At 40.7% G+C, this 23,665-nt stretch overlaps 1 protein-coding gene across 4 annotated transcripts in view; it reads left to right on the top strand.

Moving 5' to 3' along the window:
- Positions 1-23,665, top strand: part of LOC127572214 (guanine nucleotide-binding protein G(q) subunit alpha) — a 140,063-nt gene that overhangs the window by 21,059 nt on the left and 95,339 nt on the right. The window contains exon 1 of one of the 4 annotated variants that reach the window (XM_052019158.1): positions 7,020-7,128. The exons of the other annotated variants lie outside the window; for them this stretch is intronic. The gene's annotated coding sequence lies outside the window, so the exon portion shown is untranslated. Of the gene's footprint in view, positions 1-7,019; positions 7,129-23,665 lie in introns of those variants that run through there. 4 annotated transcript variants of the gene reach the window in all.

Consider the following 23,665-nt stretch of genomic DNA (forward strand, 5'->3'; position numbering starts at 1 on the left):
GATATACCAACCTCCAATTTTCAGGATATTGGAAGAAACCAAAGCTCCTGGAAGTAACCCACTGGGTTACAGGGAGAATATGCTAATCCCACACAGACAGCGCTCGAGGTCTAGACTGAACCCAGTCCATAGAGCAGTGAGGCTGCAGCAGTATCAACTGCACCACTGTACCATTCCTGACAACTCTGAATCAACAGGAGCTGAGGAATATCTGGATTGTCCAGAGTTTCACCACAACAGGCACCTGTGGAAAAATGTTGTTTCCTCTACCGGAAGAAACCAGGACCAGTTTGGTGAGAATGACCAGGAAATCCAGGAGCAAATGAACTGCAAATATTTAGTATTCCACCATGCCTGAAGGGAAAAGAAACAGCTCCGCAGGCACCTGGAGGCCAAAGTCCAACAGAAAGTCTCTGGTCAAACATAATTGATAGTGAGTGGAAAGAGTGCAGTACATCCAGAAGCTCATTGACCATTACAGGAGTGCATTTTTCAGCACTGCCCATACCCCATGGCCCACTCTGCTGAGGCCCCAGAATATTGAACTTATCAAGGAGAAAGAGGCAGTCAGCAGGAAAGACCACTTCAAAGATCTCCTCACTCAGGATTCTATCTGTCACGTGAATGTTTCTGATTCCAGTCCAGCCGTGTCGTTACGCCTGATGTGATTGAAAAGGCCATATGCCAACAAAAAACAAAAAGTCATTTTGGAGCAGATAATATTGCTGCTGATGTTCTAAACTGTGCAATGAGGAAGTTAGTCAAATCCACATTCTCATCATCCACAGAGGAGAATATGACAGAGGACCTTTAAGATGCCATAATCACAACCATCTTCAGGAAAGCTGATTGCAGTAGCCACAGAAGTTTGTCCCCACTCTCTATTAAAGGGAATGCCATCATTAAGTTCTTTCTGAACTACCTCTTCCCACTGGCAGAAACACTCCTGCCCAAATCATAGTGTGTATTTTGTCATTTGGAGGCACACTGAGTGTGATCTTCGCCACATGCAGGGGGCAGCATAATAAATGGCCTTTTCTGACCTTACTAAAGCCTTTTGATTCTGTTAATTGAGAGGAACTGTGGAGAATACTTTCCAAACTTGGCTGCCTTCAGGAATCCTACTCCATTTTGCACTTACTTTATGACGGCATGGAAGCTATAATCCCAGCCAGTGAGTCCACACCAGACCTAATCTTGGTGCATACAAGTGGCAAGTAAGGCACCATCATTGCCCAGACACCTTTTTCATTCTTTCTTGCTACAGTGCTGCTCTGAACTTCCAGAACAGGAATAATGAGGAAACTGGTCCAACCCATGTCATCTCTACTCTAGGAACAGTCACTCTGATCTCATTATTTGAATTGAGGTATCTTGCATTGAGGCTGAACTCCAAATGATTGTTGAGTTGTCCACTGAAATTATAGGATGGGCATTGCACTGAACATCTACAAATCAAATTTCACCTACCATCCTGCCTTCACTGAAAAAACAGTACCCTCTGACAAACCAGATTCAAAAGGAGATCCTGGAAAACATGGACCACACCTCTCAGCAAATTCAGATATTGCATAGGTCCTGTGTTCCTGCTATCTTGTGTGCTTCTGAGACTGGATCTGTCCTACTTTGCAGCAGTATCACCAATACTACCACTGCAAAATCCGTCAAATCCACTGGTAAGGTAAGCAAATTTAATGCCAGTACCCTCTCCCAGAAAAGCATCCGTAGTATTGAGGCCCTAATTGCACTCAGTCCACTCCTTTAAGTGGCCACAAAATTTCCGATGCTCAGCAATAGACTCCTAAGATTTTCTGTTCCAAGCTGTCTTGAGATTCGATTACTAGGCAAATAGGAAGAGATTGAAGGATGTTCTCTAATTGTCTTGGAAAAATTGCAACATTCCCATTAACTCCTGGGAATTCCTGGCTTGTGACTGTTCCAAGTGGTGATGGAACATTAAGGTTGGCACTGAGAACTTTCAGTCCATGCATTCAGAGCACACAGAAGCCCCGTGTAAGTGGTGGAAAGAGAACACCACCTCCCAAAGTACCCCCTCACCCACTCTGGCAAGCAACACCTGCCGCATTTGTACTTGAGACTGCAGATCCTGTATTTGTCTCATTGGTCATCTTAGAAATGGGGTGGAAGCAAGTCATCCTCGATCCCAAGGGGTCGTCTCAGACAAAGGTATGAAAATAATGACTATATATTAAATTAGATATTAACATTTTGTCGCATATGTGCTTTGACATTATCACTGTCCATATCACTAGTTATGTCCTTTGTAATCTCATCAGATTTCTATGAAAATCTCTGTCAGAGGCTGTCTTAATGTTTTATGGTAGGAGGATTGACATTATTTCCTGCCAGCTTCTAAAATTACTATTTATGGTGCCAAATATGTTAAAGTTGGGTTATGGAAGTTAATTTTATAAAGATGGCTCAAATAGGCCTAAGTAGGTCAAAATACTGTTGCATTTTGCAGAAAATGTTGTTTTCCATTAACTTCAGGGGCATTATTTTTAGTTATAGCAAGCTTAATATTTTACAGGTGAGTAAGATGAAGAACACTTGAATTTTCCTTTTCAAATTATATAAAATAATACTAAACCAGTGGCTTGAAAGGAACAGAGATTAAGGATATCCTGTAAAGTTTACAAAGAAAGAAAGATCTTGTCAAACTGCACAGTATGAAAGCACAGGCAGCAGAAAAATGACCCAGTTCTTTTGTATGATTTGCAGCAAACTGGCCTACTTTGGTAGTTTGCCGGTTGTATAACTACACTAAGAAGCCACAAAATATGGAAAAGATTGACACTTTAATTTTGCCATGGAAATGCCGCTGAAAATTGCATTAAATTTCGTGTATTTGGGATTAACTGGCAAAATTTTGATTCTTAGAACCTAGAGAGGAATTTTGGGATTGTGAATAGTTTGTAAAGTTGGCTTCTGGGTTTGAGGCAGTACTTAATAGAGTGAAATGGCTTGAAGGTACAGAAAAGTTTTCCAAAGTTAGATACTGGGATGGGAACAGAAGTTGTACAGTGAAAGTAGAATGGTTGCAAAAAAAAAGAAGAGAACATATCTTATTTCAATCACTTAATGTTTTTAACATTTGAATCTCAGTTGCATTGAAAGATGGCCTGAGTGGTTTAGAAATGGAGTTGAAAATGAGTGGGAAACCTTATAGGACATAAAATACAGAACTGGGCCATGTGACTTTCAATAATGTAATAGATTGGATTCCAATAAGGATTATAAGAAATACTTGACCCGTGAATCAAATAGATTGGAGTATGAATTGAAAATGAGCACTGAAGTCTTTGGTAATAAAGGAAGTTAATAAAATAATGTCGCAGCAATCAGTGCTGCTATGAACAATATAGAAAACTTGATGAATAGATAGACCACTGATGTAAACAATTACATCTAAAAATAAATAGACTAAGTCACCAAATAGTTAGGTGGATGGTAGAAAAGTGATGCATCATGTATGTAATTTGGTAGGCACTTGCTTTTGGCACTTGTTAAATTTTAGAATGCTTTTGTGTCAATTTTTTTTTCTTACGAAGATATCCTGTATTTGCATGAGTTTATTTGGGCACAGGCAACATTTTTGGCACAGTCAAAAATGCTTATGGAAAACCTTTTGAACTGGCTGGGTTTGGCACCCAGTTTTTTTTTGTTTTCCACATAATTAAGGAAGAAATAGTGAGACATCTGGATAGAAGAGGTTCCATTAGGCAGACACAGCATGGATTCAGGAAGGGCAGGTTCTGTTTGACATAATTAAAGGAGTTGTTTGAGGATATAATGAGCACAGTGGATAGAGGGGAACAGGTGGATGTTGTATACTTGGATTTCCACAAGGCGTTCGATAAGGTGATGCATAAAAGACTTACCATAAGATAAGGATGTATGGAGTTGGGAGTGATGTATTAGCATGGATAGAGGATTGGTTAACCAAGAGAAGGCAGAGAGTTGGGATAAATAGGTGTTTCTCTGGTTGGCAATCAGTGGTGAGTGGGGTGCTGCAGGGGTCGGTGCTGGGCCTGCAACTGTTCACAATATACATTAACGATTTGGAAGAGGGGACCGATTGTAGTATATCTAAGTTTGCTGATGACACGAAATTGAGTGGAAAAGCAAATTGCACAGAGGATGCGGAGAGTCTGTAGAGAGATATAGATAGGTTAAGTGAGTGGGCAAGGGTCTGGCAGATGGAGTACGATGTTGGTAAGTGCGAGATCATCCACTTTGGAAGGAAAAATAGATTATTATTTAAATGGTGAAAGATTGCAGCATGCTGTGTGCAGAGGGACTTGGGAATGCATGTGCATGAATCGTGAAAGGTTGGTTTGCAGGTGCAACAGGTCATCAAGAAGGCAGATGGAATGTTGGCCTTCATTGCTTAGAGGGATTGAACTTAAGAGCAGAGAGTTTATGCTGCAACTGTACAGGGTACTGGTGAGGCCGTACAAGGAGTACTGTGTGCAGTTCCAGTCTCCTTACTTGAGGAAGGATATACTGGCTTTGGAGGCGGTGCAGAGGAGGTTCACCAGGTTGACTCTGGAGATGAGGGGCTTAGCCTATGAGGAGAGATTGAGTCGCCTGGGACCATACTCGCTGGTATTCAGAAGAATGAGAGGGGGATCTTACAGAAACATAAAATTATGAAAAGGATAGATAAGATGGAGGCAGGAAAGTTGTTTCCACTGGTAACTGAGACTAGAACTGGGGGACATAGCCTCAAGATTCAGGGGAATAGACTTAGGACAGAGATGAAGAGGGACTGCTTTTCCCCAGAGAGTAGTGAATCTGTGGAATTCTCTGCCCAAGGAAGTAGTGGAGGCTACCTCATTAAATATATTTAAGGCACATTTAGATAGATTTTTGCATAGTAGAGGAATTAATATTTTTCTTATCTGTTTCCACCTATCACCTACCTGCCTCAGTCTCCTAACTCCACCTCTTCCCCTTACTCATGTGGCTCCTTCTACCCAACATCCCTCACCCCTCTTGGATTCACCTATGATCTACTGGCCCCTATATCAGCCCTCCCACTCTTTTTATATCAGAAATCTTCCCTCTCCATTCTGTCTTGATGCAAAGTCTCCGTTTGAAATGTTGACAATTTCTTTCATCCTTCAGATGCAGCTCAACTTGCTGAGTATTAATGCCACTATTTAATAGTGTCATGTTAGTCTTGATTTTCATTTTTAAAGAAACTTTTGTTAAAGTTTTTGCATAACTCTTCACAAACCCTATAGAGAATAATGCCATCATGGGTCAAGAGTGAAAAAATAAACTGCTGGAGGAACTCTATGGGTCAGGCAGCATCTGTGGAGGCAGATGGATAGTTGATGTTTCTGGTTGAGACTCTGTATTAGGACCAAGAGGATATCAAGTATGAAGAGGTGAGAAGGAGGGGTGAGGCAGTGGCTGGCAGGCAATTGGTGGAACCTGATGAGGAAGAGGATGAAGGGCACATGGACATAGGTGGGGGAGGGGGTGCAGTTGGGAGACAGTGGCTGGTGGATGATGGGTAAAAACTGAAAGAGAGGAAAGGAAGGTAGCAGATGGAACCAGGTGGAGGGAGGGGAGGGTGGAAGTCGAGACGGAGGCTGGAAGGTTGATAATTGGAGATACAAGAAGCCATAGCTGCTCGAATCTAATGAGTAAGCAAGGTGACATGTGGAACCAGAAAAGGGAGGGAAGATGGGCAGTTAGAGCCAGTTGGGGGAAGAAGTAGGAGACCCAATAGGTTAAGTGTGTGGGTGATAGGCAGATGGGACCAGGTAGGGGAGGGGAATGAAACTGGGTAATGTGGGGTTGGTGGGGGGTTGGCAAAAGAAGGTGAGAGAGCCTGAGTGGATGAGAAGGAGAGAAAAGAACACTGGGTGTGGGTAACCTGAAATTGGAAAATTCATTGTTTGTACCATTTGGGTTGTAGACTACCTAGGTGGAATATGAGGTGTTGTTGTTCTAGCTTGCATTTGGCCTCGTACTGGCAGTGGAAAATGCCCAGGAAAGACAGGTCAGTGAGGGATTAGGAGGGGTGATAAGGACTCCTTGTCAAAGAAATAGGTTTGCAGTAGCTCAATGTAATGTCGGAACCAGAACTTGATGAGGTATGGGTGCAGAGATACAAAGGTGAGGTCAATGCTGAGGTTAGCATGCAAAGATTCACTTGCACCACCTTCAACACACCTGCTGCATTCGGTGCTGTTGATGTGCTGCATCTACGTTGGCGAAACCAGATGTAGACCAGGTGAATGTTATGCAGAGCATCCTTTTTTCCTGCTCATCTGTTTCCACCTATTGCCCACCAGCTGCTCTCTCCCATCTCCACCCCTTCCTCTCCCCTATGACTCCATGTGCCCATTATTACCCCCCCCCCACCCAAAAAGGTTCCACCTATCGCCTGCCAGCCCCTGCCTCACCCCTCTATACTCAGTCCTGATTCAGGGTCTTGAACCGAGACTCTCCAGATGCTGCTTGACCTGCTGAGTTCCTCCAGTAGTTTGTTGTTTTTTTTGCTCCAGATAAGTGTCTGCAGTCTCTTGTTTTTCCAAGGGCAATATTTGCACTTTAGTGAGAGATTTTGTGTGTTCAAAAAGCACTCTAGTGATTTCAGCACATACGCTATGTTGACAGTTCAATGCAGTACTAAGGATGCATTGTGTGTGGTGTTTTCTTTTGAAGTTGAAGCAATTCTAGGTCATTTGAAGTTAACACAATATCCATGATGCCAGTTGATTAAGAACAAAATATCTTTTCCTGGCCAAAATGAACCCCTCAACCAACAGCACCAGCTTAACCATTATTATGGGATTCTGCTGAATGGAAATTAGCCACTGCATTTAAATACATTTCAAAAGTAACCCATCCTGTGAAACTCTGTAGAATGTTACAGAGATGTGAAAAGCACAAGATAAGTGCGAGTTTGTTTGTTTTTTTTCTTTGGTTATTATTCATAAGCTGATGATTTCCCCATATAGGTGATTAATCAGCCCAAGCTTCAGTGCAAATAAAACAACATTCAAGCTGAAACACAGAATGTTGTCCAAAGAGCCAAACTACTTCAACATGGATGTTCTTGACTGAAAGACCAGGACAGCTGCTAAGGTATTGTTACATAAATATTACCACTAAAACCCTCCAGGCTTTCCAACATGACCATGATGAGAAATTCCGTGATCATTTTGGGGAGAAACAAGTCTTTGAAAACCTTCAAAAAGCAACAACAGAATATTAAACATCATAACCATAGTCACAAAGACTTGGCCTCACCAAATGGCATATACTCTGGATGTGCAAAAATGACGGGTCAAAGTAAAATATTAAGGTAAATGGCAAGCTACAAAGAAACCTTTTGCATCCTCTCAGAGACAGATTAAAGTTGCTGTTGGCTGTAGTACTGGTGGAAATTTGTGCAATTATATTCAATAGTTTCTGAATATGTTACCATATTTCAATTGATGAAGGATATGCAAGATTGCTCTAGTTTTGTTCTTCAAAGGGATATATCCCATTATTTACAGGAACAACATGATCAGTAGTGTCTGAAGTTGGTAAATCTCAGGATCAAATGAGTGTGAAAACATGACTGCAGGTTTTTCAAAGAGGAATATAAATCATAGGCAGGGATTTCTTAACGTGTAGCACTTGATCATTTTTCTATGAAATTGGCACCTCTCCACAACCTGTGGTGCACAGTTGGAATGTCTACTTATGGGCCTGGATTTTACCAATACTGGCAAATAGAAACTGCCAGCATGTATTAAAGGTAGCAGGTCTGGGACCTAGCAGGTCTGGAATGTGAATGCAGAAGTCCTGAGCTAACTTGGCAAAGATGGGCACCACATCTGTTAATGTGCTCCACAGCTGAATTTCCTTTGGAGCCCAGTTAAAATTTCCCAGTATTTACACTGGAGCCGAAGATTAAATGGCATAGGATTTTTGATTCCATTGATATCAATGGGTATTGTAGGGATGCAGGTAAGAAAGGAAAGAGAAAGGTAATTATTTCAGTCTTAATAAGTAGGCTATTTTCAGATGTTTTTGAATTTATTACTTTTTTAAATGATTACAATTTACATCATTTTAAAAACTCTGAATGGAAAAGACACACACAGACATTAAAAACACTACCCAGCTTTGTATGTTGATAAAGTCGTGAGTTTGAGCCAATGGTTTGCTGGCTGTCAGAGCTGTCAGTGGTGTTGTGAGGGTAGGGATTCACCACTGCCTCTTTGAGCTTCCCGCCACTGTTTTCTCTCTGCCACTGGAGTTTGGGTCACTTTGGGCAAAGGTAGGAGCAGGTACGTTTCGGCGGAGAGTGGTTGTAGGCAGTGATTGTGAGGTCCATGCCAGCAAGATCTGGCCCAGTGATGCAGTTTTTGTCACACATGTAATTGATTTCTATTTTTGGTTCTGCCAATGTTTGGGGAAGGAGGCTTCCATGCTCATTATCTTGCAAGACTGAGCAGTTATGTTTTTCTTGAAATGTATTTTTTTCCTGAAAATTCTTTGTTGTGCAGTTACAAAAGATCAGAGGCTTTATAATTTTTTTGCTTTGAGTAAGATATCACTCTTGGACTGTTTTATAACCACTGAAGGAACTTTACAGGATATGATGGGACCTTTATAACATCAATATATATGAAATATCCGTGATATCTGGTTGTTTTGATTCTAAAGAAGCTATCCTCAGCAAATGTGGGTTGCTCTTCTGTCTTGGATCTTTGCCGGCACTTTGTCAGCTTTCAACTCTGAATGTAGAACAGAAAAGATGTTCATGTCAACTAGAGTTAAGTTCTTAACTTATAACGTTCTTGTCGTCCTGACCCATTATGGAGGTTGCTGAATCATTGTCAAAATGGGTGGCAGCTGAACAATTGCCCAGCTCAGATAGTGCAGTCATCTGCTGATTGTTTTATGTCCTTAAACTTTGGACATATTCACCATGTTTTTGAATCATGAAGTTGGTTCTGATCAAATTTTATGACTCCCCTTCAAAATTAACCTTTTGGAGCTTGTCATCACCATCATCATCAAACTGCAAAGATGAAGAAGCTATTTTAAATTACCTGGCAGATTGACCTGTTGGCCATAAAATAAGCTAGAACATAATTTGGGAAATCAAGGCATCAAAATTTATCTGATGTTTTGCATTTTACCTGGGTTATGTATATGAACTGGAGTGTTCACTATAATGAATAGTGGATTTTTTTGTTCCTAGGATAATCCATGAGGAGAAATTAATCAAATTAAAATGGTAACACAATACATCACATCAAAACATTAATAAAACAGGTTGGCATGTGACGTCATTGTAGGGTTCACAAACTGCTGTACTGTTATATCTTTGGTGATTGACACTTCTCCACAGATAGAATATATTAGGGCACGTTTACTCTCTTAGTGATAAATAAATGCCTGCGCTACTTGTGGCTGTTCATTTGTGGGGCAACACTGTGGCTGGTTCTGTCTGACACGATGCAAAGGTAAGCAACTGTGGTTTGACTCAGTTTTATTGTCTCTTATCTGTTGAGAATCAAGGATGCTTTTGCAGCAGCATGTTCCAACATGATATTGCTTATTCAGATCTACAATATCAATAATAACCTTGAGACTATTTTGTATGCTTCTATTTTAATTCAAAATGAATAGAATGAGCAAGAATATTGTAAGACGTTGATAGTACATAAAAATATAAAAAACTTGTAGATGCTGGAAACCTGAAATAAATACAGAAAATGCAGGAAACAATCAGGCAGCACCTGTGGAATGAGAAACAATGTTTCGGGTCTGAGACATCTTCCAATTTGAGTTTTCCAAGTTTAGGTAACCCCCCCCACACCTTTTACCCCCTCTCCCTCTCCTGATCCCCCTGGTCCTCCCTTTTTTGTCCCCCTTCCCACCCTCCCCCAGCCCCCCCTCACCCATCTTTGTCCTCTCCTGCTCCACCCACCCACTTTGCACACAGGTTTGCCCCCCCCACCCCCGATCTTGTTCCAACTGTCACTCACCTCTCCCTTCTCCTCTAATGGTTCCCATTCTCACCTCCTTTATTTATCCAAATCCAGCAGTGGTAGCGCTTTGTGTTCCTGCTAATCTCCTTCAAGCAGCTGTCTCCCAGTTTCACACTCCCATTCCCTCACCTTGCTCCATCTGCTGTTTTTTCCTTTTCCTCTCGCCCTTTGTCTGCCTCCATCTATCATTCACCTGCCACAGTGTTCCAACTCCACCCCCGCTCACCTCCCCTACCTGGCACTACCTGCCTGTCATCCTACACCCCTCCTCAGTCCACCAATTACCTCAATCCTTTCTTGCCACTCCCCTCCTCCTCTCCATGCCGGCCATCTCACCTCTCCACTCTCAGTCCTGATGCAGGGTTTCGACCTGAAACATCGACAATTTCTTTCCTCCCACAGATGTTGCCCAACCCACGGAGTTCCTTCAGCAGATTGTTTGTTACTCCAGATTCCAGCATCTGCAGTCGCTTGTGTCTCATGGGACCTTCGATCTTGGTGATAGAGGTTGCAGGATTGGGAGATGCCACTGGAGCAGCCTGGGCAGTTGTGCCCAGGACACTGCCCTGAGAAATTTTGCAGTGATATACTGGAACTGGGATAATTGACCTCTGACCTGAACAGCCATCTTCTTTTGTGCAAACTATGATGCCAGCCACTGAAGTTTTCCCTTTGCCATACTTGATCAAATGCTGCCTTGATGCTTAAAGCAGTAACTCTCAGCTCATCTCTAGAATTCAGCTCTTTGGTCCATGTTTGTCCCAAGCTCTTGTGAATTTCATGCTGAGTGTTATGGAGTTGTATAGCATAGAAACAGGCCCTTCAGCCCACTGTATCTGTGCCAACCATCATACTTATCTATACTAATCCCATTTGCCTGCATTAATTCTATATCATTCAAGTACCTGTCCAGATGCCTCTTAAATGTTGTTACTGTTCCTGCTTCCACCACCACCTCTGGTAGCTCATTCCAGTTACCAACCATTCAAATATGACAATAAATTTTGCAGATATCGTAAACCTCTTCGCTGTCATCTTAAACCTTTACCCCCCCCCCCCCCCCCCCCCCCCCCCCCAGTCTTAGATACCACTACCATGGGAAACAGACTCTGGCTATCCACCCTATCTATGCTGCTTATATTTTTATATTCCTCTATCACGTCACCTCGGTTGGGTACAATGCCGTGGGCGTCACGGAGACATGGCTGAAGGAGGATCAAAGTTGGGAGCAAAACATCCAAGGATATGCATCGTATTGAAAAGACGGGAGGGGTTGCCTTGTTTGTTTAAAGAAAAATTAAATTGAATCGATTGCAAGGAGTGATTATAGGATCAGAAGATATAGAATCCTTGTGGTAACGTTGAGGAACTGCAAAGGTAAAAAGACCCTGATGGGAGTCAAGCACAGGCCTCTGAGGAGTAGTAGGATGTGGGGTACAAAATAGACAAGTAGATAGAAAAGGCATTTAAAAAAGGCAATGTTACAGTGATCATGGGGGACTTCAATATGCAGGTAGACTGGGAAAATCAGGTTGGTGGTGGACCCCAAGAAAAGGAATTTGTGGAATGTCCAGGAGATGGCTTTTTAGAGCAGCTTGTAGTAGAGCCCACTAAGTAATAGACAATTCTGGATTTGGTATTGTGCAATGAGGCAGACTTAATCAGAGAGCTTTAGGTGAAGGAACCCTTAGGAGGCAGTGACCATAATATGATGGAATTCATCCTGCAGTTTGAGAGGGAGAAGCTGAAACAGATGTAACAGTATTACAGTTGATTAAAGATACCACAAAGGCATGAGCAGGGGAGCTGACCAGGGTTGATTGGAAGGGGACCCTAGCGGGGAAGACAGTGGAGAAGCAATGGTGGGAGTTTCTGGGAGTAATTCAGGAGACACAGCAGCATTTCATCCTAAGGACAAAGAAGCCTATTAAGGCAACTGTGGCTGACAAGGAAGTCAGGGACAGCATAAAAGCAAAAGAGAAGACATACAACATGGCAAAAATTGGTAGGAAGTCAGAGGATTGGGAAGCCTTTAAAACTCAACAGAGGACAACTTAAAAAAAAAAGCCTTGGGGGGGTGGTTGGGGTAGGGGTAAAGATAAAATATGAGGGTAAACAAGCCAATAATATAAAAGAAGATTGCAAAAGTGTTTTTCAGACATGTAAATTGTAAGAGAGGACATTGGACTGCTGGAAAATGACCCTGGAGAAGTAGTAATGAGGAACAAGGAAATGGCGGAAGTATGGAACAGATACTTTGCGTCAGTCTTCACAGTGGAAGACACCAGTATCATGCTAGAAATTCAAGCGCGTCAGGGATAGTGATCTTTCAAGAATCACTGGAGTCGGAGGATCCCAGAGGACTGGAAAATTGCAAATATAACACCCCAGTTTAAGAAGAGAGGAAGGCAGAAGATAGGAAGTAATAGGCCAGTTCGCCTGACCTCAGTGATTGGTAAGATTTTAGAGTCCATTATTAAGGATGAAATTTTGAAGTACTTGGAAGTACATGATATAATCGGGTGAAATCAGCATCGTTTCATTAAGAAATCTTGCCTGTTAGAATTCTTTGAGGAAGTAACAATCAGGTTAGAGAAAGGACAGTCAGTGGATGTTATTTACTTGGATTTTCAGAAGGTCTTTGACGAGGTGCCACACACGAGGCTGCTAAATAAGATAAGAGCCCATGGTGTTAGAGGTTACCTGTAGGTAACCAGGTAGGGCTTCTGCAGAAGGACTTGGACAGGTTAGCAGATTGGACAAAGAAGTGACAGATGGAATGTAGCTTAGGGAAGTGTGGAGTTATGCACTTCGGCAGGAAGACTAAAGGTGTGAACTATTTTCTAAATGGGGAGAGAATTCAGAAACTGGAAGTGCAAAGGGACTTGGTAATCCTCATTCAGGATTCCCTTAAGGTTAACTTGCAGGTTGAGTTGGTAGCAAGGAAGGCAAATGCAAGGTTGGACACCCCTTTCATTTTGAGAGGACTAGACTGTAAAAGCAAGGATGCACTGCTGAGGCTTTAAGGTCTTGGTCAGACCGCAACTGAAATATTGTGAGCAATTTTGGGCCCTGTATCGAAGGAAAGATGTGCTCGCCCTGGAGAGGGTCTGGAGGAGGTTCACAAGAATGGTCCCAGGAAAGAAAGGCTTAACATATGAGCTTTTGATATCTCTGGGCCTGTATTTGATGGAGTTCAGAAGGATGAAGGGGGGATGTCATTGAAAACTACAGAATACTGAAAGGCTTGGAATGAGTGGATATGGAGAGGCTGTTTCCATTAGTAGGAGAGTCTAGGATCCGAGGGCACAGCCTCAGAATAAAGGGACGTTCCTTTAGAACTGAGATGAGGAGGAATTTCTCCAGCCAGAGTGTGGTGAATCTGTAGAATTTGTTGCCACAGAGGGCTGTGGAGGCCAAGTTACTAGGTGTATTTAAGGCAGAGGTTGATAGGTTCTTGATTGGGAAGGAGATTAAGGGTTACGGGGCGAAGGCAGGAGAATGGGGCTGAGAAAATAAATCAGCCATGATTGAATGGTGGAGCAGACTCGATGGGCCGAATGACTTAATTCTGCTCCTATAATCTTATGATCTCTCAGCTTCCTTTGTTCCAGGAAAACATTCACAGCCTATCCAATCTCTCCTTGTAACTGATGTGCTTCATAGTGTTTTTTATTTAGGTTCCAGCATCTGCAGTCCTTTGTTTCTCTCAAATTCTATTTTGTTTTGTCAATAAATTATAGGGAACTAATCGATGGATAGATTTTTTTTATAATTTACTGAAGCAAAGAATTGGTCTCATTCCACATAACAGTATTTTTCAAGTGCTCAAAGGAGGCTCCTCTCACTTCCACACCTTTGCAAAAGTATCTGTTCCTCCAGTCTGAATGAGCTTCTTGACTTACAAAATGAATGCTTGCTCCAAAACTTCATGAAGCAGATGCTCCTGGTTTCGTGAGCTTGCTAAAATTTGCAAAGCATTGCCTCAGTTGTCTTAGTTGACACCATTGTATCCCTGAGAGTATTGGCCATATATCATGGGAGGATGTGCTCCACACTTAGTGACTATTCCCATTGCTCAGTCTGGGGAACCATTGAGTGTGCTGATGTGGCTACTGGCTTTGCACGTTTGACAACAGAATTCAACGGCTGTGTATACTAGTAAAAGTGTTGTTCGAGTATTGAAGTTGGCTTCTTGGTGCACAGTGTTAGAGTTGATCAACTTGGATATGTTCAGTAATTGTTTTTTTGCTGGTAAGGATTCCATTCAAAGTTGCTCACAAATACAGTGGATTGTCTATCATAAGTTTATCGCGATTCTGTATACTATAAAATTACAGAAGTGAAGTGGTGATACAATGTTTTATTGTTGGACCAGGTTAGGTATTTCCAGCATTTTCTGTTTTTGTTTCAGATTTCCAACATATGCAGTTTCTTTGATCTTTCACTTAAAGAGAAAAGTTTGTTTGATATGTTATGGAAGAAGCCACCATTCTCCTTACTGGGATCATCTTGAGTAATTTGTACATTTCAGCTAAATTATATGATTAGGCAGTTGGTTCTAGCAACACAATGCTTGCTTTTCTCCTCTGTGAATAATATTGTCAATGTTATGGGTAAGCCTTTTACCTAGTCATAACAATATTTATAAATGGGGATCTTCACCTGTCCTAGTAGGAACTGTTGGGCCAATGATATTGGTCATCTCCATTACGAAGCAATGTTTTCCCAATTTGGGAACAAGTGATGACAAAGGAGTATTTCTTTGTAGTAAGCAGGGATGTCAGCACTTTTCCTTGTTTTGGGTAGTACATTCCTATCAGCATATTTTCAGCATTTGGGTATTTTACTTCTTCACACGTACAGTGACAGGAATACTGTCAGCTAGTCAGTTTCACAGGACACCATCTTCATCATGATAATATCCAGTCTTACAGTTTTGTTAAAGACCCAAGAGACTGCAGATGCTGGAATCTGGAACAACAAACAATGTGCAAAAGAAAACAAAAGGAAGGAGAGAGAGAGACTTTGTCTGCCTCCAACTATCATTCACCTGCCACAGTGTTCCAACTCCACCCCCGCTCACCTCCCCTACCTGGCACTACCCGCCTGTCATCTCACTCCCCTCCTTAGTCTACCAATCACCTCGGAATCCTCTCTTGCCACTCCCCTTCTCTTTATGCTGGCCATCTTGCCTCTCCACTCTCAGTTCTGATGCAGGGTTTTGACCTGAAATGTTGAGTTTCTTACCTCCCACAGATGCTGCATGACCTGCTGAGTTCTTCCAGCACATTTTGTTGTTGCAGTTTTGTTAAATTTGTTTGTGACAATGACAGATTTCGGTTCATTCAGAGAACTTGAAACTGTGAGGTTCAGATTTAGAATGACTGTTGTTTCATTGCAGTTACTTGAGGCCTGATCTCTTTTGGAGAAGTTCTCAGGATTTGTGAATTGGTTGTTCCAGATAAATGGTACTACTATTGAGCTGCTTTCTGAGGGCATCACTGTTTGAACTTGTCATTCCCATTGATCCATTTGATTGTGTTCTTGGCTTTCATGCTGGATTGTGAAAGTCAATATTTTGAACTATTTTTGTCCGTTGTTCTGTTTCCATGATGGTCATGTCTCTCTATGATCTTAATAATCATGCTGCGATTGTTTGAGGTAATATTTATCTGTAGATGGTTGTTGCAGGTTCATTCCCACAGGGACTGCAGTTTACTCTGAAGCAATGTGATATTTGTCACTTTGGCTTTTTAATTAAGCCAACAACCAAGGTCTAATAGGCAATGTAAAACTCTTCTACATTAGTTATACCTGGTCACTCAGTTGCTAACTGTTCTCTTCCACTGAAAACTGGCTAAATAGGTTTGTGTTGCTAAACATGAACACGATCTGAGTGTCATAGTTAAAGAGAGGTGCAGCATGGAAATGGCCCTTTGGTCCACTGAGTCCACACAGACCATCAACTACCCCTCTACGCTAATCTTAAATTAATCCCACTTCTTTTTCTCCCCACATTCTCATAAACTGCACCCAGATTTTAACACTCCCAGCACAATAGTGGCAATTTGTAGCACCAATTAACCAACCAACCTGCATGTCTTTGGGATGTGGGAGGAAGTGACAGCACTTGGAAAACCTAGATGTTCACAGGGTGGATATGCAACTCTCCACAGACAGGATCAGAGGCTAGAATCAAACCTGGGTCTCTGGTGATACGAGGCAGCAGTTGTACTTGTGGTGCTGTATGTGTGACAGAACATTTTTTGCCTTTCTGATGTTCCTTCTACAGGTCGAATGGCTCTTAGTATCATTGCTGTATAAGCTATATTTCTTAATTCACAGAACTTGTATTTTGTACACAAATTTCCTTTTTAGCATGTAGCTGCATTTGGAGGCAAAATTGGGGAGGGATAAAAATAGTTTATCTGGACAAGGTTAGTAATTGTGCCAAAATTAGGATTCAGATGGTTCGGAGATTAACAATTTATTACAACCCTGAGGTGGATGTTTTAAGTCATTTGGGCTTGGCCTTCAATTCTTATAAATTATTTTTGTTTTTCTAATATTAAGTCTTGGGCAATCAAAAATATTTGGTTTATTTAAGCTCTGCATGTGTTACAATTGGGCTTTCTATGAAAACTTAAATTTTGAAGTTTATATCAATACCAGGACATATATTTTACAGCTTCCAAAACTGCTCTCTGTGGTGGTTTGTTGTCAGATCTTAAAGCTTTTACTGCCAGATTGTGTTAGTTGACGGATCTGGTAACACAACATGAAATAAAATCGCTCAGTATGACTCCACTTTGCTTCGCCTCATTTCAAGGTCTGTTGTGAATATACTGCAACAAATGTGCAATTCAAATAGCTGAACCACACAGCTGCACAACAAGGACACTTGTAATACCACAATGTCATGGCAGTTGACCATGCACAGTTATCTCCCAGTGGTACTGATGAAATCTTGTGACATACAATTACAGAAGTGTGACTGCACCAGGACTTGGCTAATAATGTTGAGTCCACTATTTGAAACCCAGCAGACATCTGTTACTTCAAAAGATGATAATTTCTGTTTGCTTCAATGCTGGATACTTTTCACAGTGGCGGCAGAAAAATGCAAGCTGTAAAAGAAATGAGCTCTGACATTTAACACTGGCAAATGATGATGTATTCTGTACTTGTCAAGTCATAGTCATGCAGCATGGAAACAGGCCCTTCAGCCAAAGGAGTTTGTGCCAACCATCAAGCACGTACCTGAACTAGTCCTACTTTCCCACATTCCCTTCTACTTCCCCGACTCCTCCCTTTGCCTACCCCCCACCCACTCACCCACCCACCACAATTTTCTACCACTCTCCTGCACACCAGGGGCGTTTTTTTGTGGCCAATTAACCTACCAACCTGCAAGAAACCCACACAGTCGCTGGGAGAATTGCACACAGACAACTTTGGAGGTTGGGATCAAATCCAGGTCACTGGAGCTGTGAAGCAGCAGCTTTACTAGCTGCACCATTGTACCGCCCAAAGTTCACAAAAGCAACATTTTAAAGTCTCATTTTATCTGTTCTCAATTAACTTGTAAATCCCAGGAGTTTTGTAGGGTAGCATGGTAAAAATAATTTCCTTTCTAAAATTGCTGAAATTTCTGATTGTTCTATTATCACAGGTCAGTCTGGGGATTGACTAGGTCTAGTTAGCTTGCCGAATGTGTGCTGTATCTGCATTGTTTCCATTTGCACTTTCAAGTCAAATGCATCTCTGGATTTCATTTACTGGAAGTAAAAGGCTGTATAATTTAAAACATAAAAGCAAAATTTTGCAGGAACTGATAACTTAAAACAAGAATGAGAAAAGCTGGCAACATAGTCTGGCAGAACATTTTGTGAAGAGAATGAACTTTTCAATATTTTAGGCATTGCTTTTTTAATCCAGATGTCGAAATATCACTGGTCAATCACTTATAAGAAGGAACCAGGGAGGGAAAAGAGTTCAAGTATAAATACACACTTTCTAAAGGGGTGGGGGAGAGTGTCAAATGGCTCAGTATAAAACAGGAATTTGTTAATTGGTAAGTACTAATACCATGAGAAAAAGAAGGGATGATGAGAGAGACTAACAAGAAGTTCTGAGAATGTCCAAATTAAAGTAGGTTGCTTTAGTTGGAAAGGAAGAGAATAAATATTATTGAGGGCTCCAGTGGTCCAGGAGTGGATGAAAAGCAAACCTGTTTCAGCAGCAAAATATTTATTAGATAAGCTCATATTTGCATTGAAATTTCATTGGAATATTATAGAAAATATAAATAAATATTATGGATAAACAAGGTGGCAGGCAATAGGAAGCTGAGTATAGAATGGATTAGCTAAGCAATCACCATCTGTGTTTGATAACAACATCTTCCAAAACCAAATCCTAATAACATTCCTCCTTTCTCTTGATAGTTGGTAGTGATGTTGTGTTAAGTTATTTGCAGTGATGGGTGAAAAGTTTGTGGGGAGCTTGGGAGGGCTTCCCTTTCCATTTTCAATTGCTCTGTTCTGTAAAAAATCATTCAGATAAAATGTTTTTGTGTCTGGAGGACTACATCTGAAATACTGAATATTTTTGCTTTTCACTGGTGCTGTAACTAACTTCCTGAACATTTCCAGCTTTTGCTACTTTTGTTTATGTACACTTTGATCTGAATGAACTCTGGGTCCTGTGAAATATGTCAGTCAGTGATTCCTATTTTGGTGTAAACAAGCACGGAAGAGTACTGACATTCCCTGAGGTCAAGGTCATGAAATACTGATCAACTCGGGTTATATAAGGACATTATTTATGCATAATCAACAGTTTCTATAATTACATCATTGTGATGACCAGTGTTAAAATTACTGTTATCTTTTAAGGATAACTCAGTTTTATTGTAAACTCCTTTAAAGGCTGTTTTCATTTAGTTTAACTGTGTAAATTCTTTTGATGTTCCTGAGTTATCACAATGCTCAAAAGTGAAAATGTTTTTCATTTTGTTTTGAGGGATCAGGCTGTTTATTATTTCTTTTATTCTCCAGTTTTTTTTTTGATATTCAAATGCTTTAAAATTAAAGTTCAGTTTAATAACCCTTTATTTGTGCCAACTTATTGTAAAAGTTATACTTTGTATCATTTGATTATTTGAGATGAGAGTCGAGTGATGGTGAATTCTTCCTTTGTGATATTGTTCCCTGACAGTGCTCTTATGGTAGACTTGTTAGCTTCAGTAGGAAAGTGACTATTTCCACTTAGGATTGGGACGTGGTTTCATCAGCTGATGGTATTGTTTCCAGTAGATAGTACCAGTTTCAGTAGGTCCATAGTCACTTGAAACGATCAGAAAAAGTATTGTGTGAAATTGGATTATGTTGGTACTTTGCTTACTCGGACTGCATTCCCAGAAATGGGAGTGGTAATGGAACTGGGGTTATTATAGCATTATCTATGGATGTGCTACTGACGGCACTGCTGTGCTGAGAACCTGGCACAAACCCCTGTGCTGACAATCTGGTTTGGGGCTCTGCCCTCCGCTGGCACGCCCACAATATTTAAATGGTTGAAGTGATCTCATCATAGTCAGAGTCCTGGATCATGGTATGGCTTAAGTGTGAACTGAGCCATTGAGGTTGTTGTATAGACTGGTGTTGGGCAGGCTGGGGCAAGCAGCAAAGTTGCTCAACTGTGTGTGATGGAGCTGCTCTTCCACCCTCTTTGCATGGCTCTACAACTCTCTAACACTAAGTCTCCTCTAAGGTGACAAGCTCAATGGTGGTCAGTGGTCATTGAACTTATTACTGTAGGGAAGTATTTGGGCTGAAGAGAGCCATGCAGCAAACAAAGAGGAAGAGAAAGCAGGGTCCATCGCATCCCAACAGGAGGTACTGATGGGTGCGAGAGTCTGATGGATCCAGACTGTTGATCAACATATGGAACAGTCAGTTTCCAACAAGAGCTTACACTCTCACTTGATGTGAGAAAAAGACTTCTGTGCAGTGAGCAGGGATGATAATGAAGTCAGATTCGTATTTAGCAATCAAAGCGGAGCAGAATCTGCTTCTGAAAGGAAAGAACTTGCCATGTTCTGGGGACCAGGATTAACTGGATTGCTCTTGTACAGAGGGAGTATAGACTCAACAAGCTCAATGGGCTTCTGTGTTGCGACCACTTTATGATTTATTCCAAGTGGCTATAGTTGGAGATATTTTGTGGGAATTGCTAGAAGGAAAACTACAAGTAATATTGATTATGTTCTTGCATGTAACTTGCTAAACTAATTATTTAACAGAAGACTATTCTATAGCTAGTTGTACTGCTACCTCTGGCAACCCCAGTTCAGTTACTAAAATGAGCAAACTCATCAATTTAACAGGTTTTTTTTTTACAAGGTATTGATTGAATTAAGTGTCTCTTATAATTAAATCATGAAGATAATTTGATATTAACTAAATCTCCATTGTAGATTTTCTCAATTACCTCCTTGTGTACGTGCAATAATAGGAGTCTTCATTCTTGGCAAGTCTTTGCGAATTTACTCAATAATGTAAATGAAATGATTTTGGTATTGTTGTTTGTGAAATGTGCTTTAATGTGGATTTTGATATCTGGGATTATTTTTCAATTACTATTTTTTATTAAATGTAGTTTAAAATGCAATATCTACATGTTAAAAGTCTCACTTCTGGGACATCTTGTTTGCAAGCAGTATTTATAATGGAAACTGATGTAAAGATTGCATTATGTGAAAGCTACTTGTAAACATTTTGGCCAATAATCTGCTTCATGGGGCAGGTAACAACAACTGCCATGAGATAAATTGCCTTTCCCTGTTTTTGCTGAGCTGAAAGTGCTGCAAGGAAAACAAGCATTAGGGGTTGGAATGAACAAGGAAGGTGACTGTGCAGCATATTAACCAATTAGACTTTCAGGAGTGTGAAATGAATATATGACAGTATGTAGGTCAGAATGAGAGAGTACATTGTCAATTCACTTACGTTATGTAAATATTTATGATTAAAAGAGACTGGATAGAGAGAAAAAGGGAAATTTGTGTATTTTCTCAAAAACCTCCAGAAGTTTGAATGAAGTAGATGATCCTTGTAAGAAAGATTATTATCTCATCATTAAAAAGATGCTTTGACTGAAGTGGCAAGACTAAATTTTCAGTTGCATGTTTACCATGCAAATACACCAATTAATGGTGTTTCAGCAGTGAACAACATTTAAATGTCTGTATGTGATTGTCTCTTGTAATTTCTAGGGCTTCAAATTTTTCTTCTTGCTTAAACCAGTAATGTTAATGCAGTCTGGGTAATATGCAGCAAAATAGCATCCTGAATGGGTTCCTGTGCTGCAACCATATAAGCAAGCCATGCCTAAAACTAGCAGTTCAGGTTTGCAGCGATTGTTGACAGACATTTAGCTCTCTATCTCTAACTCTTGCTTTTTGTATTTGAGATTAATAGGTTTTTGGACACAAGGGAATCAGAATGTTTGTGTATCAGGCAGAAGTGTGGACTAAAGGTGCAAGATTAGTGACAATCTTAGTGGATGGCAGAGCAGGCTCAAAGGGCCTTATTATCTAATATGTTCTAATGCATCTGATATGTTCTTTACAAACAGCAATACCGATTCAGCAGTATCAATATTGTTGATTTAATGATTAAGACTTGTTTTTAAGGGTAGACATCTCTGTTGGGTAGCTGAAACAGACGTTCTATTGGATCACCTGAAGTCAGTTAATAATGTGGTCCATCACTGCTTAAGTAGCTTTTTAGTGAATGTCAGGGGCAGTTCTGGTATGCTCAGTGAGGTTCCTGCACTTAGTGTGCAGTATTGCTAATTTTGCTCTGGCCTTTGATCATAGTGCTGGCTCATAAAATGTTTTGGATATGCTGCTAATAAAATTGCATAATTTGTCAAGTGTTTTCTTTCCACACATTTACAGAAAATGCTTAAGCACTGAATTTAAAAAAAAATCTTCTGATTCTGATTTTTCTATCATCTTTCTGCTTTTGCATTTTTTCTTTTTTTTTGGAAATCTTTCTTTCACTATGACCTGAGGGATTTATTTAAGGCTCATCTTCAGGTTTCTGGTGAAGAGCACCAGAGCTGAGGTGTAGGCTTTCAGTTGGAAGAGACATAGTGGCTACAGTGCTCCTTCTAGCAACCATATTCCTTGCACTTTATCCTGTCCCACTTTCCTATCCGTAACCCAAAATCTTACTGAACTCTTAAATATTTATACAGATATCTATTACCCTTGGTACCAACTGCTTGAGCTCATTTGAATCTTCCCTTTCCTTTGTCCTACATATCCTTGTGCTGTTAAAAGCTACTCGAGTGGCCAAAACTTTATGCTGTGACGTACTTTGAAAATTAGTCAAGTCATTCCATTACATAACATACGTAGAACATAGAACAGTACAGCACAGGAACAGGCCCTTCAGCCCACGATGTTGTGCTGAACTAATTAAACGCCTAGCTAATCTCTTCTGCCTACACAATGTCCATATCCCGCCATTCTCTGTACATTCATGTGCCTATCAAAGAGCCTCTTAAATGCCTCTTTTGTATTTGCCTCCACTACTATCCCTGGCAGCGCATTCCAGTAATTCTAGTGGATTACATCTCCCTGCACTCTTCCAGCAAGTTAATTGTGGCCTTCTAGTTCCAGTTTTCATTAATATTAGACTATTAATGCAATAAAACATGCAAAGGTGCTTTACTGTTATCAATCAAAGTTTGTCACTGAACCATGAAGGAGACTTTGAGAACTTTACCAAAGGCTTGGTCAAAGAAAGCTGTTTAAAGTAGAGCCTTAAAGTAGGAAAGAAACATTTAGGGTAATAAATACAGACTTTGGAGTCTCAGAGGCTGATGGCACACTTGCATTTAAAATTGGTGACACACATGAAGTTAGAATTGGAGGTATGGAGATATCCCTTGAGATGTACGATTGGAAGTGGTTACAGAGATGGGAGAGAGACCAGGGAAGAATTTGAAAAGAAGATGGAGAACCATGAAAATTTGAGACCTTAATTGGAAACAAGTGTAAAGTTGGCAAGTACCAGTTTGATGGGTAAATGGGACCTTGAGCAAATAAGTACAGAGATATTTGAGTTTATGGATGATAAGCTGGCCAGCGATTGTTTGGAGTAGTCAAGTTTAGGGTAACAAAGGTTTGGTTAAGTGTTTCAGCAGCAGGTGGACTAGGGCAGAGAATCAGGCACTAATGCGTTAATTAATGTTGGAACAATAAATGACTGTAAGCTCATCTCAGATATGACACCAAGATTACATATAATCTATTTCAGCCTCAGATAGTTGTCAAGGGGGATTCAATGCAGAGAACCTACTTGCTGTCACTGAACTTAATGAAGGTGAGAGGAATGAAAAAAAAAAATCAATGAGTTCAACGAAGTGAATTCTTTCTTAATATGTACTGAACAGGTCAGGAGAAAAATATTAGCATGTTGGGTAAGCTCACAAGTTGCTGTAGCCCTGGTACTTGGATAGTCCATGTCTCAAACTTGTTTTCTCAATGTAAATTGTACTCACAGAAAAGATTAGAGTCATAGAGCAAGACAGCACAGATACAGGCCCTT

This window comes from Pristis pectinata, chromosome 7 (assembly GCF_009764475.1).
Source record: "Pristis pectinata isolate sPriPec2 chromosome 7, sPriPec2.1.pri, whole genome shotgun sequence".
NCBI lineage: Eukaryota > Metazoa > Chordata > Chondrichthyes > Rhinopristiformes > Pristidae > Pristis > Pristis pectinata.